Below are 23,204 nucleotides of genomic sequence, written 5' to 3' on the forward strand. Positions count from 1 at the left end.
ATTTTCTTCTCCTTTTCTCCTCCTTCCTCCCCTCTCCTTCCCCTCCTTCCTCTCCCTCCTGCCTCGTCCTCCCTCCCTTTTCCGCCTTGCAGCGGCCGCCTCGTCGGCCGCCTCCCTCCTCGCCAGCGCGCCACGTGCCCCGCGAGTCGCGTCAACGCCGCCTCCTGGACGCCTCGTCGGCCGCCTCCTTCCTCGCTAGTCGCCGCCCTGCCCTTCGTCCACCGTCGCGCCGCCTTTGCAGCGCCTGCCCGCCGGGTGCCACCTCGTGCCGCCCCTGCGCCGAGTGACGTCGCCTTGCCCGCCCCGTGGGTGCCTTCCTGACGCCCCTGCCATCGCCGTCGTGTGCCTGCCATGCCCCCGCCACGTGGCCCTGTGCTCCGAACACCCCCTCCCCCCCCCCCCCCCCCCCCCGTAACCCCCACACATGCCCTTGTTCCCCCCAATTCACACATACAACAACCCTCCCACCCCCATTACCCCACCCAAGCCCCCCATCACACACCCACTCAATCTCTCTGCAGGCCCCCCTTCCCCCCCACCATTCCCAACCCGCTAAACCCCTCTACCTACACCCCCCTTCCCCCTTTGCAACCAGACCTACACCCGCTACACCCCCCTCTAAGCCCCCCGTCCCACACACACCCCCTAACCTCCCTGTAAGCCCCCCTGTCACACACTACACCTCCCACAGGCACACCTGCAGCTAACACACACAAAACCCCCCTACCCCCTGTCCTACGCTGCAGCATCATTGAACCACTGAACCGCAAAACCCTCCTCCAAAACCCCTCTTCCCCCCCATAGGCAACCCGCCGATGACCCACTGCCAACCCCCTTCATAAACCCCCGTCCCACCCGTTGACACCCTCGAGACGCAGACACATGCGCAGGTGTATACGCGAATGTGGGTGATTGAGATTGTTCGTGTGGGATCGTGTGCGGAAACTTGTTAGCCGGTTGCTGCCACGCAGCTGTCATGCCGCCTGTTGCTGGGTATTTTTCCCAGATTTTTAATTAACACACCCGTCAATTCTTTTTCCATAAACATTGAAAAATACAAACCAACTCATTAAAAACTCCTTTCAATTCTGAAAAAATTCAGAAAAATATTGAACACTTTCCTTTTATTTTTGTAATCCCTGGCCATATTTTTCTCAACCTGTAAATTTCATCAAACACTATTTTTGCCCATTTTAAACTTCTAAATTCTTTCAAACTACCCAAAAATATGATAAAAATTCATTAAAAATACTTAAAAAATCCCAATTAATTTTTGAAAAATTCCTACTCCTTTCCTTCCCATTTTTATTTATTTTTGGCATATTTTTCTCAGCTGTTATAATATTTTCTTTCACACCTAAATTCTTTCACACTAAATCACACAAATCCATAACCTTTAAAAAAAAAACAAAAAAAACCCCTTTTTTATCCAACACCCCAACTAACCGTCTAGCGAAAAAATCCAGATATTTTTGGATTGAGGAGAGCGCATTCTTTGCATTTTCAAACACCCACTACCAGGTATTTCCCTTTTATTCGTTTTTAAAAAAATATACAAAACAAACACAAGCTACCCCAAAATCCACGGTTAATATAAAAATCAATAAATAAAAAACAACCAGAAACCAAAGAAACACACACACAAACACACCAATAATTAACATAAATAAAACTTAACTACCACCATGGCACGCGCATTCGCGCTCAACACACACATATTTTTTAATTAAAATAAACCCGCCGTTCACTTAGCACGCGCTACGTGCGCTACAGAGGCACTTTAATTTTTTATTTAAAATGAACGAGCTGTCACATGAGCACACGCTGGAAAAAAAGCGCTCCACATCACCTTAATTTGTAATCAATGAACTTGCATTTAGAGACCCAGTCGGGTATCGAAGTCCGGGATTCGAATAAAAGCATCGGTTTAACCTAATAATTGGTATTTTAATTTATAAAAAGGAATCGCCATTTTCTTGCTAAGGTTTATCACCTAATAAAAATTTATCCATTCTTAATAATTTATTAAAATCAACCCTTCATTAAATTAATTCCCCCCTCACTGCACTTAATTCCCCTTTTTAATGAACCGTTTCGTGGGATGGGTATGTGCAGTCATTCGAGTTATTTTCCATAGTCAATCATTGGTTTATCACCGATGTTGTCTTGATATGTGTCAGATATGGTATTGTTTTGGTTTACTGTCTTTGATACGGTTACGGGTACGGTATGCAGTTTTTTCTTTTATTGCCTGTTACGGGGTTCTGGATGTTTGTCTGATGCATCGCATGAAGCTTTCGATCGCATTTGTCTCAAGGTCATGTCGAATTTTTTCTAGGATGTGGTTTGCTTGGGGTTAGTTGGTCGTGTCACGTTTTATTGGTTGTTCTCTTATCCTTGGTTTTTTGTCTGTTGCTTTGCAGGCATTCTCCTTGATTGTCTTTGTTTGTGGTGTGTGTGTAACCATCTGAATGGCGCCTTCTCATGCTCCTCCCCCTATCCAATACGTCCCACTAGTTAGTAGGGATTACTCTTCCCTACTTACTTTTGAGCCTCTCACGAAGGCGGGCCTTGCTGCTTTTGTGGCTACTTCTTTTCCCCTGCTTCCAGAGGATCCGTCGTTATGTGATGAGTTTCTGGCCTCTTACAGCAAGAAGATAGGACTAGTCCAGGGCATTTCTATGACTTTGACGCCTCGAGGCTTAGGGAAGGCTCTGTCTCTACCCTCCAAAGGTGAACCTTTTGTGACCACTAGTCAGCTTTTCTCTAATGAAGAGATTCTACAGCTGTTGCAAAAGCAGACACGGGAAATCCTCGATGTTAAGAAGGTGATAAACTCTTCAGGAGTTTCCTTTTCTATGATCACTGATCCCGTATGGAAGACGATCTATCAGTTTCTTCAGGACAAGTTTATGCCTGCCAAAACGCCATCCCAGTACTTGTCCAAAGAGCTTTTTACAGCTTCCAGGATGGTGTTGAAAGGAGTTGCTGTTGATTGGAGCACTTACCTCCTCACTAAAATGGATCAGCATTTCGTCAAAGTCACCAGGGGTAATGTTACCAATGTCACATATGGATCATATTTGTCTGCCTTCTTAACCTATTCAGGTTTAGAGAAGACTGTGCCTCCACCTCCTCCATCAGATCCCGTACCTCCTCCTCCACTTTCAGATGAGTCAGAACCCATTGACATAGAGGATGATGATTCTCCGTCTCCCCTGGTCATACAGCACAAACGCTTGAAGAGGGTAGCGGATAAAGCTCCTTCAGTACTTCCTTCAGTACCTATCCCTGCTACTTCTGGCAGTGAACTCCCTGGGTATCTCACTTGTAATAACCTATTCCGAGCACATCGAGAAGGATCATTGGACATATCAGTTCCCTCCCTGAACAATCTAGTTTCAGGAGATGCGATTCCTTTCCTCTGTAAAGATATTCAAAGTTCCATTGAGTTGTCAGTGACAGCCTGTGTTCAACAGCTGTACGCGTCTTTTTATGAAGAGCTCATGCAGTCTAAGGACCAGTTGCATAAGGCAACATCTGAGTTAGCTTCTGTTAAGGATACCCTAGCAGATTTGTTTAAGCAAATGGAACAACAAACCCAACTGGTTGCCACCCAAATCGATGAGATTTCTTCTTTGAAGACCCAGTTACTCAAGGCTCAATCCCAGGTTACTAGCCTTTCAGAGGAGAAGGAGAAAATGTCCAGAGAAGCGAAGGAGTTCCAAGCTATCTTAGATGATAAACTTTCAGCTTTACAGACTGCTAATGACACAGTGGCCAACCAAGCCTCCCAAATCTAGCAGTTGCAAGATCAACTTGCAAAGTCCCGCTCTATTCCTCCAAGCCCTAATGTTCCCTCGATTCCTTCTCTTTCACAGCAGGACTTGGCTGCTCTTCAGAGATAGGCTACTTTGTGCCCTCTATTCCAAGATAAAGTGGAAAGATTGCAGTCCAGAATGGACTTGTTATGGTCTACCTTTGAGCAGTTTCAGGAATATGTCTTACCAGACCATTCTTTCTTTGTCCACTACCACTTACAGAAGTTGGTCTTCTACATGAAGCTTTCCACGATGGATTTACCTTTTCTAGAGGATGGATGGAGTGGGGCTTGGTCTGCTGAGTTGTTGACAGAGGTAGTCAGAATGGTGTTTGAGGATTTTGTCACGCCAGATACCATGTTGATGTCATACATGTATCTACGAGGAGACTTGTTAATTCCAGATGAGGTGGATATGGCATGGTATGTGGGGGATGTGGTCTTACAGGTTGTTTTGTATGTCAACCATTTGGAGTTGCGCATCGCTGACATGTTCCAGAGTTACTCCTCCAAAGTGGCTGATTGTCATGATAATTCGTGGCATCCCATGATTGATTCTGTGGTCCTGAATCAAAGACAAAACACAGCTCCTACCTCTGCCCAGAGTACTAATCAACTGAGGATGGATCTCTTAGCCTATCTTTCAACACATAATCCGTTTGATGCTACCTTTTTTTATGCCTATCATAGACGATCTCTCTTAGGACCTTCTGTTCCTACCCTCCTCTATTACCAACAAATGGCTCACCGCTATGCTATATATCTTTCCCTTTGTCAATCTAATTCCACAATTATTTTACCCCTTCTTTTCCAACCTTCATCTTTCCCTCAAATTCCCATTTTTACATATTGTTCCTTTATTGAGGATAGGGTATTTTCCCCTTCTCCACCCTGTTCTTCACCATCCATTAATGTACCCTCTACATTTCCTATTTATCAGTTAACACCGTTCCTTAGTGATTCCTTACAAATTTATGCCACTCCTTCTTTAACATTTTCTTCTTTTTATGATTTTTCCTATCCTTCCCTTCATCCACTTTTCCTTATTCCACTACCCTCTCCTAACACTTCTATATCTCAACCACCTTAGTTGGTTAGTGACTGTGACGGGTTTGATAATCAGATTTCCCGAAGAAGGGGATGGAGTTCGGATGATTGCCTTACAGGACCTCAGATTAATTGGCCAGTAATTCCAGGAGAATGGACAGCTTCCAGTCAAGCTTATCAGAACTATGTTCATTTTGCTCAGCAGTATTCACAGTCTGCAGATCCCTCAGTGAGATTAACTGCTCACTTTGCTTGGTACCTGGCGTATATGCATAGGCACTCTCATAATGATTCCAAGCCTATTCCAAAGTTGTGCATGAATGTCAATGTAAGCATTGATTCCCAGCAGCTGGATATATTGTATTTTTATGCCCTCTGTTTGCCTAGCAGATACTTGGTCCTGTTGGAAAGGATGTGCTATCTCCAATTTTTTCAAAATCCTCCCAAAAACTTTGTAGATGAATCCTTATCTATGGATCGTTTCTGACAACATCAATCTTTTAAGAGGGATCATCTTCATTGATACCTTTCCAATGTATGGTGGAAGCTTTTTAATGAAAAACTCTCTTTTTGGAGGAGTCATTCAGATGGTTGTGTTGTGTATTAGTGTTTGTGTTGTGAGTTCATTTATGTCAAACGAACGTGGTGGTTTCCTATTGGATTTCGTGTACGAGCTACATTTTGGAGATTTGTGGTGATGGGGTCGTGGATGGAGAATTGAAGCAGATGCAGATGAAGAAGCACAAAACTTTTATATCCTTTATAAATTTGTTGTGATTTTTAGTTTAATAAGAGGTGTTAATGTATAAAGGGTTTTCCTTTCTTTGTATTTTTATATTAGAAACAGGTTATAAGTTGGGGTCGTGGTGGATGGATTCTTTTTGAGGAGATATTGACGATCAAAGTTGAGCTTTTCCCTGAACTTGTATTCCCTTTTTCCTGGGTCGCGAGGACGCTTCCTTATTAAGTGTGGGGATATGTTGAGTGTTGAAATGACTTGTTTTTTGACTGATTTTTGTTGTTTTTGAGAGCTGAATGGTTGATTTTATGAGATGATTGATTGGTTTAGAAGTGGTTTGAGAGTGTTTTGGATGATATTGATTGTGTTTTGGAAGTTCATGATGTTTATTGGTGGTTCTGTGTTGTTCTGATAGGTTCTGATTGGTTCTGTTTTGGTCTGTTTTGGTCTGTTTTGGTCTGTTTTGTTCTGATTGTCTTCTGTAAGGAGGAATAGAGTATTGATTGATGAAGATTGAGATCTTGTGAAAGTTTATTGAATGGTTTGTGAGAGTTTGTAATGGTTTGAGTATGAGTTATGTGGTTTTGATGACCTTCTGTAACCTTCTGTAGGTCTTCTGTAGAGCTTCTGTTTCTGTTCTGTTCTGGTACTGTTCTGTAGACTGTTCTGTATGCTTCTGTATGTGTTCTGATGGATGAGAGTGTAGCTTGGGAAAGTTTTCTAGCCTTGGAAAGAGGTGAATACAAGTGCAAAAGAGCTGGAGGAACTGGAAGAAGTAGCTGCTGAAGACTCAAGTGAATACTAGAGTGAAGTGACAGTAGTGAGCTATGAAAGGACACTGTAGTGGCTCTGGTGACCCTTCATATCAGACATACCTCTTGGGAGGGGTATCCACGACCTAAGAAGGATTATTGAGAGTGATTTTGAGAGATTGTAGTGAGGACATGATGTATTATTGATGGAGAGAGAGAGAGAGAGTCAAAGATAGCCAATTCTACTCAAACAGAGTGATTGTATATGAGAGATTGAGAGAGAAGACTATGAAGATATTGAAGATGAATACTATGTGATGTATTTCCATTCAAAGATGGTGTATTCCTTTGTTTTCTTTGTTCTATTGATGGATTTTGTGAAGATATTGAAGAATATGGTTGATTCTATCAAATCCGTGGGAGATCTACATGATGCTGCATGAAGATTTGTTGTGCATGGTGTTCTTTTCTTCATTGTGATCATATGAAACATGATAAACAAGCTTGTTGATGTTACAAGATAGATTTTCTTGCAAGAGAATTCCCTTTTCCTTGGTGTTCCTCTCGGGGCTCCACTAGGTAGACATAGGGCATGAAAATATAGGACATCCAACTGTTGGGAATCAATGTTCACATTGACATTCATACAAAGATTAGGAATGGCCTTTTGATCGTTATGGGAACGCCTATGCATATATGCTAAATACCAAGCAAAATGGGTAATCAATCTCATTGAAGGATCTAGAGATTGTGAATATTGGTGAGAACAATGGAGGTAATTTTGGTATGCTTGACTAGCAGTTGTCTAATCCCGTGGAATTAATGGCTAGTTAATCTATGGTCTCGTGAGAGAATCAGTTGAGCTCCATCCTCTTCTTCTCAGAATCTGCTGATCAAATCCTTCATACCCACTAATCAATTGAGGGGGTTGAGAAATAGAAGTGGCAGGAGAGGGAAGTGGAATAAGTAAAAGAGGATAAAGAGATGGGTAGGCAAAATCATAAAATGAGGAATAAGCGGGGGATTTAAAAAAGAAAGCCCCCAATTTGAAGTTTTTTCACAAAATTTTCCAAAACTTGGAGTTTTTCAATGTATTTTCCAAAACTTGGAGTTTTTTCACAAAATTTGTAACTTTATGAGGGATAATCTTGTTACCTATATTGAAAATTTGTATTAAACAAGCTATTCAAGGGACCATTTTTTTCAAACTCTCAAAATATACCAAAGAGAGAAAAATGAACAAAATTGGGTTTCTACCACACATCTCAAAAAGTACCCTTATCAATCAAACTAATCTCTAAAATTATGAGTCAATCTAAACAAAACACAAAAATAACTCAATATAGGAAAATATAATTATTTCTCTTGCAACTATTTAGGCAAATTATGAAAGCCACTTATATATAACTATTATATAGTATCGATATGTGGACTTAATAGCAACAAATGTCAATATCTTCCTCATCTTTTTTACTAATCACTCCAAAGCTTCTCATATATGCAATGGTTGTAGGGAGCTTTAACTCTAACATATCTACAAGGGATATATAATTTTCATCGTCTTGTTGAAAAATTTGGCCAAGTATTTGTTCCAACCTTTCCAATGGCAAAGGTTGCATCATTTATTGACCACTTCTCATCATAGTTTGTAGCTTTTGACAACGAATCTAGTTTACCATTTGCGGTTCTGAAGGTATTTCTCATGTCTAGCTCCTCCTGTGTAGGTTTAGGCATGATTTGACTCATGTAGAATTTAAAGAAAACCTTGTGCTAAAAATAAAAATTAGTAGAATTGACTATGGAAAGTGGAAGGAAGAGCAATATGCAAAAGAGAAGCAAAGAGTAGAGTTGTTGCATAAGGACGGGAAGCAACCATATCATGGTTTGGTTCAACATCAAACTTGGCCATGGTTTATATCAATAGCAGACTTGCCAATCAAAGGTTAGATGAAAATGGTTTAGATGAAAAATACCCAATTAACAAATGAAAATTAGAAATTAGAACATGGTTTAGATTAAAAAACACCTTGATAACGTGATAAGGGGAATCAAACAATTGAGAAGGTGTAACATGGGAAGGAGAAGCAACCATAATATATATTAGAAATGTGACTAGAGTAGATGATACATGATTAGATTCTATGTAACCATGCTTTCCATAATAGGAGTAAAGGACAAAGATCAAGATTACCTTAAGAAAAAAGTATCACAATCAACAAAAACGAACTTGGAACATCAATACCAGAAAAATGTAAATGCTTTGCACACAAAACAAGAATGATTTATAAAGAGATATTTCACATATAAATAGACAATCCTCTGAGGGGAATTAAAACGAAGTGATCAACAAGCTTTATGAAACAAAATCAAGATTACCTTGAGAAAAAAATTGTCACAACTAGCAAAAATGAACTTGGAGCATTAAAATTAAGAAAAATGAAATTTCTTTGCACAAAAAATAAGCATGATTTATAATGAGATCCATCACCTACAAATAGGTACCCCCTCAGTGAATACCAAGCTTTATGGATGTATTCATCATAGCAAAAGGCAAACAATAAACTTGCATACTTTTCATAATAGGAGAAGAGGAGCAAGATCTAGATTACCTTGAAAAAAGATTGGCTCAACAAAAATGAAGTTGGAGCATCAAATCAGGAAAAATGAAATTACTTTGCATACTAAATAAGCATAGTTTATAAAGAGATCCCTAACCTATAAATAGATGGCCCCCTCAATGAATCAAAAAAGCATGATCAATAATTCCACTTTTAGATCCTCGTTCAATCATGTCCACAAATGGATAACTGGTCCATGATTAATAATGTCTACTTTTACTAGAGTTTTCATTATGCTCAAAAAGAAAAATACCAAATATGTGGTCCCTTCACATCATGTATCCAAAATGAACGTCCACCTCCACTTCTTCATATGCCCTTTAAATCTTTCATTTAGTACTGCATGGTCCCCATCTCATTGAACAATAGCCAACATAAAACTCTCAAGTCTTTGATTTGCATTTTATGCATCGCGGAAGGGCAAGCATAAAATTTAAATCAGTTTGCTTAAGGGAAGGTTGATGCATAATCATATGTTGATTTTTGTCCATCCCAAGCACACGAATGTAGACATAATGCATGTGCTTGCAGGCCAAGAAGGGTTTACTTTCCAACTCTCTCTTTTGAAAGTCAGGACACGTGCAGAAGGGCTCGGGATTGACATGCACCTCATACAAATGCTTTGACATAACATAAAATATGACTTTCTCATTTGCCACCACTACTTTCTCTTCCATGAAAACTACATCCAATGCCTCAGCCAATGCAATTTTTCTTTCTGCATCCTTAGAAATACCATGTCTCCATTTTTTTCTTCGCTTGCCACTTGAAGAGGTAAGTGGTTCTGTCCCATGGATCGTAGTATTTTTGGGGGTAGGTGGAATGCCATCATGCTTGAATACAAAACCTCCTTTTATAAGAATTGAAATCTCCTTTGCAGAAGCATTAGTGCCCTTGTCAATAGACCAAATCCTTGGTCGCAAGGGCACATGCTTAACTTGTTTATCAACATCCCATGTATGCTCCACATCATGACTGCAAAACCAGAACCATTGTGCAATAGGCTTACCTTGAAATTCCCTCTCTGACCAAAATGAAGGGCATAGTAACCCAGGTGATCTACTTTCTATCATGTTGCAGCACTTCTTTCTATTTATAATACCAAAACATTTTCATTTGCAATGAACAGGCATTCTCTGAATGGCCCACAAACTTCTATGCATTTCCTCCTCTGAGACAATATTAGTTGGGAGATCCATTTTAATCGGCACTGCATGAACCTCATGGTCCAAGCCCACTTCTGTAGGTTGGTCATTTCTATTTTGAAAATTTATCTTGTCTGGCCGTCCTTTTTGTTTTCTATCCCTTGACTCCATTACATAGCCAGGTTTATGAGAGCTACAACCATCTAGAGTTCTTCTTTTCCTTTGAACTGTTTCTTTGTTTCCAGAAATGAAAGGCTCTCTGTACATGGGGGTGCCAAGAACTGCTCTTTGAACTGTTCGAGCTATGAATGTAGGTGAAGGGGTATTTCTTGCAACCACCCTATTAATAAGAGCATCCATGTCGGGACCACTTCCAGAGTATCTTCCAGTTGTGAAGGCCAGTTGCCTTGAACATTGAATATATGAGTTGATGAAGTCAATGACGCATGCATCATACAAACCAATTTTCTTCTTTCCATCCTCCCCTGCCAACCAACTTGCATGCACGCTCTCAAAAAGATTTGTGATGGGAATACAAGCCCTCTCCCAAGGACTCAAGGAAGCCTACAACCCAATAAAAAACTCAGTGATTCCTCTTACATGTCTATTTTGTTCTCATACTTGGGTATTCCCACCCCAATGATATTAGTACATGTGTATGTAACAAATAGAAACAAAAAAAACATTTACATGTGTAGTACTACCCCAATGGTCTATCCTATTCTCCCACCATTTGATCCATCTCTTCAATGGTACGGTACTATCTCGAGGTAGTCCTACTTGCTGCCACCAATTTTGTATAGCTGTGGCATTCCTCTTGCCCTCTTCAATGGATTTTGAAAGGCGCCACCTCTCACATAAATTCAAGTGATGCTTCCGAAGGTTTAAAGGCACGTATTTTGTTGTGTGCTTTTGTAAGCTTTGTTCCCAGTGAAATAAACACGATCGCTCTCTTCCTTCCAAAACATTGTCAGGTCCCGCATTGAAAACAGTGTGGATCACCATCCAATTTGCACCGGCTTCATCCGCCATAAAACCTGCAAAGTCTGCAAGAGGGTGTCGACACTCGAGCATCACATTATTAAGGCATCTCCAAAAAAGAATTTGTGTTTCTGTATCCTTTTCCTTTGTATCACAAATAGCAATCACCATGATCCCCTTCAAGCTGCAATAAGAAATACAGTGATTAGCAACTAGAATATGTCAACAAAAATTGATAACAAGTAAGGTTCTCGAACAAACCATGGATCGTACACAGAACAAGACATTGTTGCCCAATCATCTATTCTGTGTGTAAAGTTAAAGTGAACCATGAAAAGTCAATAGCATAACAAGTGACAACTTTACTATAATAGTGACACGTGATTGAATGTTTTTCTTCACTTGCAAGTAGCCCCTTGCTCACTGTTCTATTGAGGTAACCATGAAAATACATTTTATTATGTTGATTGTTGCTCTCATAGTAAGGACAATTGAATCGATGACATTGTAAGTCTCCAAGGCAATGGCTAATTCTCGAAGTAGCATCAGAGAAGATATTAGTTGGATGGGGTCTTGTCCAGACATGACCATCATATTGTTGCTGCATCCCATCCATGTTTGAAGATGTTCCATATGTCGGTAGAAGAACGAAAGCAACAGAACCATTGTACTCTCTTGGAATCTCACTAACAAAAAAAGGGCCTTCACTCATCTGCAATAAAGCCTTCAACTTCTTTCCTCTGGGGCTATTAGCAATCCAAGGTAAAATCTATTTCTTTATTTGTGGAAATGAATGAGGACTATCAAGTCCATCATTCGACTCTAAGTCAATAGTCGGAGTTGAGTGCACAAAAAGCATTTGTTATAAGTGCGAAGAAGTTTGAGATGACGTCTCTGCGAAGGAATTGGATGTAATGTCTACAACAGGTCCTGAAAGTGAATGAGTTTGTTTGTTATTTTCTACAGTTGTAGTCTTTCATCTTGGTCCATGGTGAAAGTGGTATCACAATGTACTATTTTATACTGACATGAAAGAGAAGAATCGAGCAAAAATTGCTCCGCACCATTGATATCCGGTTGGCCATGAACCACGATCTCTTCACTGTAAGCATCAAGTTGGAAAATAGCATACAAACCTACCAGCTTCCAGTTAGGGAGTAGAAGTGATTGAAGAAAATAAGAGCTCACAAGAATCTTTCCATCCCTCAGGGGCACAGCACGTTCCAGTGATTCGGAGCCGATTGACCATTGAAGAGTAACTTCTGCCATCGTCTCTCACAAAAGCCGGTTTGAAACTCAGCAAACAATGGAGCTATGAAGGTGAAATCTTATATCTAATAGCATGCCTATTGTTTATCAATTTCTTTGAACGTAGAAATAATAGTCCGTTACCCCCACCAAATATGGATTAAATGAGCTCTTACTCCATGGGCAAGTTCTTAGTGACAGTTGAAGTTGCGAATCAGTCCATTAATGAACCAAATCATTAAAAAAAGTCTACATATTGAAAAATCACAAGATTTAGTTATTTTTTTTAAAAAAAAACATATCTTTTCAAAAATAAATCATGTCTTTTTGAAAATCATGTCGTGTTGTAGCACATATTTTTATAAGCACATTTTATTTTGTCAGATATCAGGCGCTGTCAAAGAGATCGTGCAAGAGCTGCAAAACACGGGGTTCAAGATACAGCAAGGAAAGAGGCTAACAAGAAGATCTCAAAATTTGATGCCAAAGATCATATATTGCTTGTCAAGAACATAGTCACAGCTCAAAATTTTGGTTCGAACAAGTACAGCACCAAGTAAAGCCTTGCACGTGGTCGTTCAGCTGTAGTATGCCATGCTTGAAGATGAAAACTCTGCCGAGAGGATTGCTGAGAATGGGAACTGGGTTACTGAAATTTCAGCCTAAAGAGAGCCTTTGGGATACTTGCAACATGGAAGTTGGTTGCATCATGCGATAAAAAAAAACTGTGAGCTCTTTCAGATTTGCTTTCCAAGGAAAGTCCCAGTTCTAGAAGATGAATTACTTTGATCACGAGGAAACTGGTGGATCTCCAGCAACACGAGCATTTCAATAGTTCAAAATCATTGTACCCTTTGTAGCAATTTTAGCACCATCACTTGCTGTTGAGCAGCACTCAAGAACTCAGCATTTATAATGGCATTAGAAACAAGGATTACTGTAGATACCGAAGGACTATTGATCCAGACTCACAGCAATTTCAAAAGACAAGCTTTTGCCGAGTGCATCGAGTACAGGACAGGTGGGCCTGCTCAGCAGCACTCGTGCAAGTCCTGTTGAACAATTAAAAAAAAAACAAACCATTCTTCAACTGTCCAAAGCCTGTTGATTTACCAATGGCATCAATGCATGAAAGCTCAGGCGGCATGTCATAGTTAGCTTTCACAACTCGCATGTACAACACTGAACCTGCTTGAAGGCTGGGTACATTGCGTCTAGTGGCACCCTCAAATGCAAAGATAGAAAGAGTTCCATAGCTTGGACCTCCAATATCAATGGTAAAGCTCTCTGAACGTCGATCAACAACAAGCCCGATGACAATATCATTTGCACTTGGAATATAACGCTTTTGTGAGCCTTCCACCCAAAGCTTGTTCGGTTTTATGAATTTGAGTCTCCCAGCCTTGGTAGCCACAATCTGATCATTATCCTGACGGAGGCCCCCTTCCAATCGAAGTGTGGCAAGGCTGAGTTTGGAGAGGTCCAGCACTACGTCTCCGGGTGCCACAATCTGATTGAGGAAAGGAGATGCCTCGAGGGAAACCATCACTCGCGACTTCACCGCCCCCTTATCATTGGTGATTGTGATCTTATTCTTCTGCCCGTCGTCTTATCCTCAGCGGAGACATTCAGAATGCCGTTGGCATCGATATCGAAGTAGACAGTGATTCATCAGCTCAAAGTGCACTTTTCCCCTCTGAATTCGCCACATTTGACAGCGACTTGCCACCGCAAAATGCAGTTTTGTCCACCACATTTGGCCGCAATGCTTCACCTATAGTCACAGCAGCATCACCGGCATATGACATCTAAACCCCATCACAAGCAGCGATAGCCTGTGCAATTGAGAGCAAGGCTGCAGCCGAGCCTCCGGAAGCGGACCCACGAGTCATCCTCAGTTCTCTGCCTGAGAAAGGGAAGCATCTCTAAGCTGTTATGCAAGCAGGGCCTCTGCTACAAACACTCCTCCTGGCCTGATGACCGAGGCCGGCTTCATTGTTTACTTCGTCTCTCTGCCTGTTTGTGCTTTGATCTAGAGTTTGAACTTCATATCTGTGAGATGTCACATGATACACAGCTCCAGATGACTATCTGTGATTCATAGTGTCGCCATCATAATCCTCCCATTCTTGTTTTTTATTCCTCTTTCTGCTGCAGGCCTTCGTAACAGAAAATTGCGCTCTCTCTCTGCCCTTGTTCGTAACTTCCTCCCACTTTTTCTCTCCTTTTTTCCCCCCATTCGAATTCTCTCCCCCAATTAGTCTCCTTTTCCCCTTCCTTTTCTCCTCTATCTTTAGTTTTTCTTTTTCTTGTTCACATGTCAAAATTAGGCAAGCGACCTTCCTCATTCCAGCACTTTTATAAAAGTCTGACATGAGCATAATTTTTGTCAAAGCCTTGCTGTGCTAGTAATATGTCACCATGCCTTTTTCATTAATTCAACATTGACATCCAAGCAACCAAGATTATTTGCAAGAGGCATATCTTGTAGCAACTCTGATTCCTCCTTTAAATATCCTTCTTCTAGCATATCTCCAAAACACTTGCACCAAGGCTGTCATTGCACATAGAGCTAGACCAAATAGCAGCAGGACAAAGATCCTTTGGCATCAGTTTTTCATATTTTTCTAATACACGCACATCATGCATCCAAACAAAATCATGCGCATGCACTAAGGGAATATATACATTGGATACGGATTATTAAAATGCATCACACATCAATGAATCACACGCGGAAATTAACACAAATGCACAACAAAAGAAATGGAGGTGTATACGACTCGGATGCGCAACAACACGACATCCACCCCCTCTAAACCTGCGCATCCTCCGGATGTGCCAACTATCCAAGATCATTCAAGTCCACAAACAGGTCAAGTCCATCTTCTGATTCTAGTAGACCTGTTTCTCCATCAGCTTCATCATCTATGTCTTCTGTCTCTTCTGCTTGTCTTTCACCTATCTGCTCTTCTTATGTCAATGCTTCAAGTGCATATTCTTCATCTTCTCTTCTCTTGAAAATCTTGACTCGTTTTCCAGCAATAGGCACCCTCAATACTGTTCCATCTAATTCAGCCAGCTCATAAGTACCATTGTCAAAAACCTGCTTCACTTCATATGGTCCAAACCATCTTTGAACCATTTTTCTCATACTACTATGCTGATTTTCTAGACTACTGTCGTAGACTAGAACCCAATCTCCTTCTTTTATGGCTTTAGGCCTCAAGCGATGCCTTAAATCAAACCTGTCCTTATTTCTGAGACGGGCTGCCTTCAAACGGTCAACGGCTAGCTGCACATCTTCTGCCCTTCTCTCTAGTTGACGAATCCGAAGGGCTAACAACTCTTCCCTTGATAAATCCTCATGCCACGGAAGAACACTCCAAGTGAGAGCACAAATTTCAGTAGGCATGACAGGTTTTTGCCCATACATCAACTCCGCAGGCATGTATCCAGTAGTCACACTATGTGTAGAGCGATCAGCCCACAATGCAAAAGGTAGTAATCTCGGCCAATCTCCAATCCGACCTTTACAAGCTTTTGCCAATGCTTTAACTATTGGCGGATGTCCTCTTTCACTTTTGCCATTTCCCTCTGGATTATAGGCAGTAGTAAGAGCCAATTTAATCCCAAGCCGTGAGAAGAATTCTCTAGCTTCATCAGCATCTAGCTCTCCACGATCAGCTATAATCTTGCCTATACATCCATACCTGCAAAATATTTCTTCCAACAAGAATTTACATACTGTAGTGGTGGTCTTCGTCCGCAACGGTCTACCTTCAACATAGTTTGTAAGATCCTCTCTAGCCAAGACAAGATATCTCATCTGCCAAAGTCCCACTGGCAAAGTAACCAAGTCTACCACCCACTTGTAATGCATACATAGTGGATAAGTCGGATGCAGCTCATCACGATGTCGCACTAAAGAGTAAAGCTGGCAGTCCCTGCAAGTTTCCACAAAATGAGAAACATCTTTATACATCCCTTTCCACCAATATCTTTCTTTGATTTTCTCATAGGTAGCCCACATACCTCTATGTCCAGCCCATGAGCTCTCATGAAACTCTCGCATAATCTGTATTTGCATCGCTACATCACAAACTACTCTCAAGGGTAAGCCTCCTCTCTTTCTTGGATGCTTCCAAAGAAAACCATCTTTCAAGAAATACCCATAAGCCTTCCTTCTGATTTTCTTGAATTCATCATCTGTCCAATCAGCTCTTCGAGTCAATGAACTTAGATACTGTCCAATTTGCAGCCACTCGTCAATATAAAGTTCTTCAATAAAAGCTTCAACAGTAGATACATGACAATCATGAATAAGGATAGAAGCAGCAAACTCTGTCTCATCATCTTCTACAAGCATTGACTCCTCATCCTCATATCTCGCTCTAGAAAGCATGTCAGCAACTGGATTATCTTTCCCTGCTATGTGTCGAAATTCTGGATTCAATGATTTGATATAGGCAATCCACCGAAGCATCGCTATATCTGGAGTCGAGCAACTAGTAATCATGCCAAGCAAAGGCAAACAATCTGTTTCCACAACAACTGAAGCTCCAATAAAATATCATTTGTCACACTTCAGTGCAGTGACTACTCCCCACAACTCTCTTTTGATCTGCGGATATCTCCTTTGTCGCTCATTAAGAACTTTAGCTCCAAAGCGGATAGCATACCTATTTCCATCAGCATCATCCTGTCCCACAGCCCAACCTATGCCAATAGGGCTAGTATCAACTGTCAACATGATCGGCCGTCCACACTGATAATCCGCCTTGCGTAGAGTAGGAGCTGATTGCAACAGCTTCTTGAGCTTACGCATGGCATTTGAATGCTTCTCATCCCAATGAAATTTCTGCCCCTTTCGAAGCAGCTGATAGAGAACATCTGCAATATGAGCAAAATGAGGAATTAAAATCATGTAAAATACACAAGCTCCCACAAATCTCCGCACCTCTGAAGTAGTCGAGCAATACTCTGCAATCCTGTTTATGGCATCCACCTTTGCAGGAGAAGGCTTTCTGCCATAATATCCAACCATATGCCCAACTATGATGACTTCATTAATAGCAAAGACAGATTTCAGCCCTGAAAGTGTCAAATTTACCTCCTCTAATCGTGTCAATATTTGTTCACAAGCATTCAAGTGATCAGCCACAAACTGTCTACATCCACGCAAATCAAGACTTTCATTCTTTTCTTCTTCTGCACAACCCTTAATAGGCACATCATCTAGAAATGGCATGGTATACTGCGGAATATAGTCTCGAAGAACTCTATGCATAGCATTCATCATATGAGCAACTGAGTTTGTAGCACCTTGTGGCAAGGTACACATCCTCACAAGACCAATAGGTGTCCGCATAGTAGTAATATCCCTGCTTTCCAAGGCAAGCTGAAACTGATCATAACCTGAATACAAGTCACCTAGTGAATAGATGGCTCGTCCTGCAAAAGCCTCAGCAAATTCATCCACAACTGGACCTGTTCCCACATTCCTGATTGTCACTTTGTTCACGGGCTGCATATCCTGAATAAATCTCAAAGTACCATTCTTCTTTGGTACAGTAAACCACCTGTTAGAATAGGGTGCAGAAGAGGGTTCCAAAATCCCCATTTTAATCTTCTCATTCAGCAACTCTATCAACTTTGGTAAGTGTGCTTTAGGCACAGGAATAGGACGTATATTCCATGGTACATGAGGAACAGTGAAGATGACCATAGGTGCAACCAATTCGGGACTAATGCAGCCAATTTCATGTGGAAAGAAAGCAAATACCTTACCATGACGTCCAAGCATCTCTCTAAAACATTCTTTTTCCACTGGAAGCAAAAAATCATCATTTCCAATCTTCAATTCTGCAAGAGTTTCAGCTGTAAACTTATGTCCAATATTTGCAGGATCCCTTAACATAGGCTGCTTCATAGCTTTTTCAATCTGTTCATCACTATCAGAAGGAAGCAGGCCTGCAACCGGCTTAACCTTCTTATCAACTGTTTTATATTTTGTGTCAACCTTGGCATCATTCAAGCACTCTTTTCTTTGCTGCAATTTTTGCAAATTTTCAGCATCTTTCAACTCTGTTGGCTGAAAAATTTCAGCCTTTAGCTCTATGGACTGCATGGGTGCAGCGTGAAACTCTGTATGCAGAAATTTTTCTGCATTCAACTCTGTTGGCTGAATGAATTCAGCCCTTGGCTGTATGGACTGCATAGATGCATCCTGAAACTCTGTATGCAGAAATTTTTCTGCATTCAACTCTGTTGGCTGAATGAATTCAGCCCTTGGCTCTATGGACTGCATAGATGCATCCTGAAACTCTGTATGCAGAAATTTTTCTGCATTCAACTCTGTTGGCTGAATGTTTTCAGCCCTCTGCAATTCTATTAGCTGATCAAGATCAGCCATAAATTCAGTTTGCTGAGTTTTCTCAGCCTCTAACTCTATTTGCAGCATAAAACCAGAAATTTCCTGAAACATATCCAAGGTTTGCACATGTATGATCTTTGAACCCTTGCATACATCAGTTTTCAGCATTGCTCTCATCTCAAACAATGTATCTGCATAAGACATCCCTTCATACAATCCATCTACATGCTCTTCTGCTTGCAAAATACCTGCATTCTTCAACTCTTTCTCCTTACGACCAATGTACTGCCTGGCAGCTCTAGGCAAATCTGAAATTTTCTGATAACTCACTGAACTATCTAAAGTAAACCCAACAAAGTTATTGGAGAAAGACTGGCTGCGAGGAGGCGAGATCTCCTCTTTTCTCCGCTCCGTACCACTGGCGTCTCGCAAGACAGCGGTACCTAATGAAAATCCAACTCCTTCGCAGGTAGTGGTGCCTCACGCAAGGAGTCCCTGTTTCTCGGATGATTTACCCCAACAGTCATAAACTGAATAGCTCGCATACCATCTTTACTGCGTATCCGCACATAAGCTGATCCGTCATCCATCACTTTTGTTTCCATTCTTGCTTCTGTAATGAAAGGCTGTCCAAGAATAATCGGATAAGAGCATGAATCCTGAACAAAGCAATGATAATCCTCTTCAACATTACCAATAGAAATTCTGATACTCGGACAAGCAGCATACATATCACCAGAAGTATTATTGGCGGCTCTCATGCGCCAGCCATGCTCTGCATCCATAGGCCACTTGCCACTCTCATAAACACCTCGAGCAATAAGATTAATTTCAGAACCATGATCAACTAAAGAAATCAAGGGAATTTGTTTCTCTCCAATCCTTACCACTGTCTCAGTGGTTGCTCTAGCCCAATGACTTCGTGAAAAATGGCTGCGAGGAATGAGAATAGGGGTCTCATCATCTTCATACTGCATAGGCTGCACTATTTTCTCCAATTGCGGACTAACAGAAGCATTCTCAACCATCACTACATCATCATGCTCTTCCCCAAGAGCTCCATGCCACAATCCCTGTAAAGCAGGTCCTTCCATCGCATGTCATTTCCTCCGCAAAAGATCCTGCATCTGATCCTGTATTTCTCTTCTAGCAATCCCAAGAGCCTCTCCAACAGTAAAAGTGACTTCACTATTCAATATTCTTTCATGAAAAATCTTACTCATATCCGTTTGCATATCAAGGTCTGACAAGAGCTTGAATCCTGGCTCTTTTCTTGGTTGCCTCTTTTCTTTCTGCTTGTCTCCCATTGGTTGATCAGAACCTGTTTGAGCTGGAGAATTTGACATAGGTGGAGCTGTAACAGGTGGTGAAACAAAGTCACCCCCTCTAGTCTTTTTGGAGGAGCTAGGACCCTCCTCATCTCTTCTTCTCTTTTCCTCAACCAAGGCATCTAAACCCTGCGTTTTAGCCATATAAGCAAAAATAGAATACCTGTCAACAGGAGAATCCCATCCTGTTTCTCCTCGGATGCTAGAGCCCACACAAGTCATAGTAGAAGTTTGAACTTTCCCTCTTCTCGCTATCTCCAAGGCAGAAGACCATAAAGCAGAGTCTCCATCAGATTTTTGCTCAAGCTGGACTCCAAAAGCTGAAGCATCTCCTCTAACACTCACATAAGCTGATCGCGCAGCCATATCATCAACAAGCTTCTTCATACCTCCCTTACCAAAGTTTGTGTCAAGAGGAGCGCCAGTCTCTGTCAGCCATATCTTCCCATCTTGTCCCCAGAACACTACATTCTTCTTACGTGCTTCCTGAAAAGCATCACAATCTCTGCAGTGTTGGTGCTCTGTACTATCACACCAAATACATCGACGCCCTTTTCTTTGACCAGCTGGAAAAGCAGTCATTGGAGCAGGTGCTACAACAGGAACTGACATAAGTTGCTCCTTTAACTTACCAACTTCAGCTTTGACTGCTTCAATTGTCAAATCCGCCAAGCCTTTAATAACATCATCTACAGATAAGGGCACTAGAGCAGCAGGAACTGGTGGATTCACAACAGTTGGAGTAGGCTTAGGCAAAGAAGTTGCAGCAGGGATAGAAGAAGAAGTCTCCAAGGATTTTTCAGGAACTGATCCTGTGTTTCGATGCAATCTGACTCTCCTGCGCTGCTTCTTGACAAGAGCATTCACAGCATCAATGACATGTCTCCACTCAGTCTTTAAACCTGAATCAGTAGCTTGATCTTCCAAAAGATCATCCAACTTTTCCTGTAAATCAGCATCTGCAGCTTGCAAAAATAACTCCACTTTCTGCATCTCCAAAGCTTGCTGTTCAGTCCCATCCAACTGATCATAACGGCTTTCAAACTCTCGCAGAAGAGCGGTAACAGAAAGTCCCTTATTAGGCATAGAAACCCATGCTAAAAAATTCCTGCGATTCATAAGACCTGTATCCTCCAGGAAATATTTATCTTTTAATGCCTTTTTAAATTCAGCCCAACCTGCATGTGCCTCTTGAATTTCTGCAATTCGACCTTCAAGAGCGCGCACCACGATCCGCAAGAAGTAGCGGCTCCAAACATCTTGAGAAACCCCAAAAAACTTCATCTTTTCTTCATACAAATGCAGGTAAGTTGACACTTGCTGGCCATTAAACTGCTTCATCTCCTGTTGGACAGCTTTCAAGGCATCCATAGCATCACTGTCTCGTTTTGCATGGACTTGCTGCTGCATATACATGGTAAATGAATGAAACAGGTTCTTCATGACATTATCATCTGTCATTTCTTCTTGCGAGTCTCCCATCTTGCTGAAAAGTGACGCAACACTTTCACGTCGGGTTCACCAGAAATGTCAAAGAGATCGTGCAAGAGCTGCAAAACATGGGGTTCAAGATACAGCAAGGAAAGAGGCTAACAAGAAGATCTCAAAATTTGATGCCAAAGATCATATATTGCTTGTCAAGAACATAGTCACAGCTCAAAATTTTGGTTCGAACAAGTACAGCACCAAGTAAAGCCTTGCACGTGGTCGTTCAGCTGTAGTATGCCATGCTTGAAGATGAAAACTCTGCCGAGAGGATTGCTGAGAATGGGAACTGGGTTACTGAAATTTCAGCCTAAACAGAGCCTTTGGGATACTTGCAACATGGAAGTTAGTTGCATCATGCGATAAAAAAAAAACTGTGAGCTCTTTCAGATTTGCTTTCCAAGGAAAGTCCCAGTTCTAGAAGATGAATTACTTTGATCACAAGGAAACTGGTGGATCTCCAGCAACACGAGCATTTCAATAGTTCAAAATCATTGTACCCTTTGTAGCAATTTCAGCACCATCACTTGCTGTTGAGCAGCACTCAAGAACTCAGCATTTATAATGGCATTAGAAACAAGGATTACTGTAGATACCGAAGGACTATTGATCCAGACTCACAGCAATTTCAAAAGACAAGCTTTTGCCGAGTGCATCGAGTACAGGACAGGTGGGCCTACTCAGCAGCACTCGTGCAAGTCCTATTGAACAATTAAAAAAAAAACAAACCATTCTTCAACTGTCCAAAGCATGTTGATTTACCAGTGGCATCAATGCATGAAAGCTCAGGCGGCATGTCATAGTTAGCTTTCACAACTCGCATGTACAACACTGAACCTGCTTGAAGGCTGGGTACATTGCGTCTAGTGGCACCCTCAAATGCAAAGATAGAAAGAGTTCCATAGCTTGGACCTCCAATATCAATGGTAAAGCTCTCTGAACGTCGATCAACAACAAGCCCGATGACAATATCATTTGCACTTGAAATATAACGCTTTTGTGAGCCTTCCACCCAAAGCTTGTTCGGTTTTATGAATTTGAGTCTCCCAGCCTTGGTAGCCACAATCTGATCATTATCCTGACGGAGGCCCCCTTCCAATCAAAGTGTGGCAAGGCTGAGTTTGGAGAGGTCCAGCACTACGTCTCCGGGTGCCACAATCTGATTGAGGAAAGGAGATGCCTCGAGGGAAACCGTCACTCGCGACTTCACCGCCCCCTTATCATTGGTGATTGTGATCTTATTCTTCTGCCCGTCGTCTTATCCTCAGCGGAGACATTCAGAATGCCGTTGGCATCGATATCGAAGTAGACAGTGATTCATCAGCTCAAAGTGCACTTTTCCCCTCTGAATTCGCCACATTTGACAGCGACTTGCCACCGCAAAATGCAGTTTTGTCCACCACATTTGGCCGCAATGCTTCACCTATAGTCACAGCAGCATCACCGGCATATGACATCTAAACCCCATCACAAGCAGCGATAGCCTGTGCAATTGAGAGCAAGGCTGTAGCCGAGCCTCCGGAAGCGGACCCACGAGTCATGCTCAGTTCTCTGCCTGAGAAAGGGAAGCATCTCTAAGCTGTTATGCAAGCAGGGCCTCTACTACAAACACTCCTCCTGGCCTGATGACCGAGGCCGGCTTCATTGTTTACTTCGTCTCTCTGC

The 23,204-nt window shown here is 41.7% G+C and overlaps 2 pseudogenes; both read right to left on the bottom strand.

The window, feature by feature from the left end:
• Positions 1-13,148: 13,148 nt before the first annotated feature.
• LOC148009288 (uncharacterized) lies at positions 13,149-13,896 on the bottom strand (annotated as a pseudogene).
• An 8,109-nt stretch (positions 13,897-22,005) lies between these two features.
• On the bottom strand, positions 22,006-22,996 carry LOC148009289 (uncharacterized; annotated as a pseudogene).
• Positions 22,997-23,204: the final 208 nt, after the last annotated feature.

This window comes from Lygodium microphyllum, unplaced genomic scaffold (assembly GCF_053477565.2).
Source record: "Lygodium microphyllum isolate KBCC unplaced genomic scaffold, Lygodium_microphyllum_v1.1.10 scaffold_31, whole genome shotgun sequence".
Lineage (NCBI taxonomy): Eukaryota > Viridiplantae > Streptophyta > Polypodiopsida > Schizaeales > Lygodiaceae > Lygodium > Lygodium microphyllum.